Raw genomic sequence first — 4884 nt, 5'->3', positions numbered from 1 at the left:
GAGAGATGGACAGAGGCAGACAGACAGAGAGAGAAAGAGAGAGAGAGAACACAGACATATGAAAGCTAGCAGCTGACACACATTGGTTGAGTGTTTTCTTCAGTCATTCTCTACCTTATTTGGAATCTTTTGAAACAGATCCCCCACTGAATCAGGAGCTCAGTAATTCAGCTAGGCTGAGCCCTGAGCCCCAGGGAGTCTCCTATCTCTGCCTCTTCAGTTCTGGGATCACAAGCACACACCTGGCCTTTAACTTGAGATCTAGGGGGTCAACCTCAGAAGGTGATTCCTTCCCTCCTCTCTCCAGCCCCTCTGCTCTCTTTAGAATATCTTTGAGGTGGATTATCCAGGTGGTTTTTTTCCCCTATGTGACAGCAAGAAAGAGTTGTTGCAGATGACTGTGTTCTGTGCGCTGACGTGAAACCTGTTTATCTGCTTCATTCTTCCTGCCGTCCGTCATGAGACCATCCTATGCGGGAAGCAGGGGAAAAAAAGAGATGTGAATATATCAAGACAATGGGACAATTTGGCAGGTGGCTGAGCTACGTGAATAATGCTAAAGGAATTTCCAGAGTTCCCTTTCTTAATCATGCCCTGGAATTAACTCTCTCCCACACAGGAATAATTGAATTGTAAGATTCCCATGGTTCAATAGTTAACCCAACAGAACAATTATCATGGTGGTGCCCCAGCCACTGGGGACAGTAGAAGGAGGAAATTCAGGCATGTTCCGGCATCAGGCCTCAATGCCACCTTCCACACCTTCTCATTTGGCAACTTTTTTTTTAAGCTTACAGATTGGGCCAGCAAATGGGTCAGTGGGTAAAGTCATGTACCACTAAGCCTGATGACCTGAGTTCAACCCCCAGGTAGGTGATCAATGTAATTCGAAGTGTTTTTTCCTTTCATGTGTGTGTGTGTGTGTGTGTGTGTGTGTGCATGTAGACAATCAACTTCATCAAGGTGTACTCTGAGCTCCACACATAGGCTGTAGCATATGTTTCCACACACAAAACAAATAAATGTAATACAAATTTTAATTAAAATTCATTTATTAAATATACTTCAAGAAAGCAGCAGACTGGACAGTACCTAGAGTACTGCTTGAGACCAGGCATGATGGCACACACCTTTAGTCCCAGAGCTTGGGAGGCAGAGGCGGAACTCTGTGAGTTCAAGGCCAGCCTAGTCTACAGAGAGAGCTGTAAGATCCCCCCTTAACTCCCCCCAAATTAATAAAACAATGAGAATAATAATAAATTTTACATTTTCAGTAACTCCTGATTCTATCGAACTAGTTAATTACTTGTGTAGAATCTGTGTGCATGTGTATGTGTGTTTGTGTATGTATGTGTGTGTTCCTGTGTATAAGACATAGGGCAGCCTCAGGTGACATTCCTCAGCCAAACCTTCACCTGGCTAGTGTTATCACGGTACACCTTCTTTTTGAGATATGATCTCTCACTAGCCTAGAACTTGCAGAGTGTGTTGGGCTGGCCTGCCAGTGAGCCCAAGGGTCTGTCTGTCCTGCCTGCTAGTCAGCCCAAGGGTCTGTTTGTCTGGTCTGCCAGTGAGCCCAAGGGTCTGTTTGTCTGGTCTGCCAGTAAGCCGAATCGTCTGTTTGTCTGGTCTGCCAGTGAGCCCAAGGGTCTATTTGTCTGGTCTGCCAGTGAGCCCAAGGGTCTATTTGTCTGGTCTGCCAGTGAGCCCAAGGGTCTGTCTGTCCCCATCTTCCCAGCACTGGGATTACAGGCACGTGCTACCACATCCACTTTTTTTTAAAACATGGGGCATGGAGATCAAGCTCAGATCCTCAGGTTTACAAGGCAAGCACTGGACCAACTGAGCCTCTCTGCACATCTGAGCTTGCTCTTAAACCAGTATTTGACTTTTAAGGATGTTACCCAAACTCCGGTTTTGATAGATCCTCTGAGATATGGGGAACAGCACCTACCTCCTAGCATCTATGTGAGAATTAGGAGATGTCCAAGATCCCAAAGACAGAACACAATACAAATGTCCTGGTTGGCTTTCACCGGTCCTCAACTTCCTTTCTGCAAAACCGGTGTGCTGATAACTATACAGAGTTCTTTCGATCCTGTGATATGAACACCACCAATGTGAAAGATGTTTCAAATATAAAATGCTACACATGTATTTAGGTATGCCACATTGTGCAAGTGCCACAGAGACCAGTGGAGTTGTTAGGGCCCCTAGACCTGGAGATCCTGGCTATTATGACCTACCTGTTGTAGGTTCTGGGAACCAGAGCCTGGGTCTCTCCAAGAGCAATAAACTCTCTTAACTGCTGAACTATCTCTCTAGCCCCAAACCACAGTAGATCCCATTGCCCCATATATTGCCTTGCTGTCAGTCATGGTCAACCCTACTAGGTTCTTTCCAAGCCCTTGGGTTGTGACACTAGTGGCAAATGTGTCTAAGGGAAGAAAGGGTGAAAACTTTATCCTGAGCATATAGGTCCTGGTATCTTATCCACTTCATTGATACTACCAAGCCTGGGTGGCCAGACAAGCATGCAATCTTTGGGAAAGTGTTGTGGAAGCCATGGCAACCCGAGATCACCATTGGTGACTGTGGATAGCTCTGCCCAGCAGACCCTTGCGTCAGCCCCAGGGGAGCCCCGATCTCTCTCAACATACCTTCATGTTTTGCTCGTGCTGCGGGTTTTTGGTTTTGTGTTTTTCTTATTCCCTCCAAGTCTAGGGCCATGGCAGAGTTAAGGTTATAATTGGAGATAAAAAATAAATAAGGAAAAATGCTATGCAGAAAGAATATACGTGCTGAGGTAAGTAATGATTGTCTTAGTAAGCCACAAAGTGACCGATGGACCTTGTACTAGAAGCCATGCTGGTTCCGCTTTGTTCCTATGGCCTTCCAAATTCCACTCAACTTCAGGGATCAAGAGAGTGCCATCTTCCTGCTGTATTAGCTATTTTTTTTCTCCTTGCTGTGATGAAATGCCTGGCAAAAGACAATTGAAGGACAGTTGACTTTGGCCCACAGATCATGGATACAGTCAATCATGGTGGGGAAGACATGGCAGCAGAGGGATGAGGCAGCTGGAACCCCACATCCACAGTCAGGGATTTCGTAAAGAGACATGAAAGCTGGTGTCTGAGAGCTCTCTCTTCCAGTCCAGGCCCCCAGCCCATGGGATGTTGCTACCCACCTTTAGGGCGAGACTTTCTGCCTTAATTAGACTAATCTAGACTCTCCCTCACAGATGTGCCCAGAGGCTTGTTTACTGGGTGATTCTAGATCCTCTTGAGTTGACAGCATCAGCCACCAGATCTGGAATTCCTTCCTGATCTTGCTGAGTTGTTCCTTGGGACATGGTGGCTGTAGACACCCATCTAATCCCTAAGATTTTCCCACAACCCCCAGGGTGTGGCCAGGATGATGCAACCCCGAGAAATTCACATGCCACCTCTACGACAAGACCTCTAAATTTTCACCCGTAACTTTATCTGTAACTGGCAGATGATGGCATCTTCTTTGCAGGGTCCTCTCTGGATAAGAGGAAATAACCAGAAGACTGTGGTGCACAGGAGGCCTGAGGATCCCCAGGTAGCTCCCACCAGATGCCTGGCCTCCTGAGTTCTTCAGAGTCCTTTCAGGCCTTCTCCACTGCCACTGCTCCCCCTGCCAGACAGCAGATGGTGCTGTCAGATGCTGAGAGAGGGCAACAGGAGCCAATGAGAGCCAATGAGAGGAAGGCAGGCAAGCTAATGAGCAAAGCGAGGTCAGGGCGGACCCAGACCTGACCACTCGAGGGCACCCCAGCTCCTGCCCCAGCCTCTGCTGCTGCACAAGCAGTGGGCCAGGCCAGCCATTGACTCTCCTTGCCCCCTGGAGGAGCAGGAATGAATTAGTCTGTCCTCAGCAGGGTCTGAGAAGGAGCCTTATTGGAAGTATTAGAAAGGACAGCTAGCACGGTATAGCTTTCTAGTTCTCCAAACTAAACAACACAGCTGGTGTAGATTGCCTGCTGCCTGGGGTGCACCAGAGAGCCTTGGAGCGGGAGCCAGGGTGCTTCTGCCTTATCAGCCTGGAGCAAAGTCAATTAGTGCCCTTTGGTTGTAGCCTTGCACCTTTCTGTGGACCCCACATCCTCTTCTGGAGCCTCACCTTGCCTTGCAGCCACAGGCCCGTCATCCCCATTTTCTAGCTCCCTTCACCCATCACCAGGGTCTTTAGGAACCTGGCTCAATACATAGTTATTAATTTATGTGTGGGCCACTGCCAGACTGCATGTTACCTCCAGCAGAGAAGGGACAGGGTTGGCTGTGCATCAGTATCTCAAGCACAAAGTTGATACTCAAAGAATACATGCTGAATGAATGAAACTATCAGTCAATCAAAAATATGGTACTGGGGGGTGAGCAGAATGGCTCGTTTGATAATGTTCTTGCTGCACAGCTTGAAGACCTGTTAGATGCTCAGAGCTCTTGGTTAAAAGCTGAGTGTGGGGGGTTGTGCTTATGATCCAGTACCAGGAGGCAGAGACAGGCAGGGTTAGGATCCCTAGGGCTCACTAGCTAGTCTCCTCAGTGAGTTCCAGGACAATGAGACCCTTTCTCTTTTAAAAAAAGTAGACAGTGTTCCCAGGAACTACACCCAAGGCCTACACAGACAGGCACATACACATGCACATGTGGGCCATTCATATACACATGCACATGTGGGACATTCACATACACATGCACATGTGGGACATTCACATACACATGCACATGTGGGCCATTCATATACACATGCACATGTGGGACATTCACATACACATGCACATGTGGGCCATTCACATACACATGCACATGTGGGACATTCACATACACATGCACATGTGGGCCATTCACATACACA

This window comes from Mus caroli, chromosome 1, assembly GCF_900094665.2.
Source record: "Mus caroli chromosome 1, CAROLI_EIJ_v1.1, whole genome shotgun sequence".
Lineage (NCBI taxonomy): Eukaryota > Metazoa > Chordata > Mammalia > Rodentia > Muridae > Mus > Mus caroli.
Note: the sequence above shows the minus strand (reverse complement) of the source record.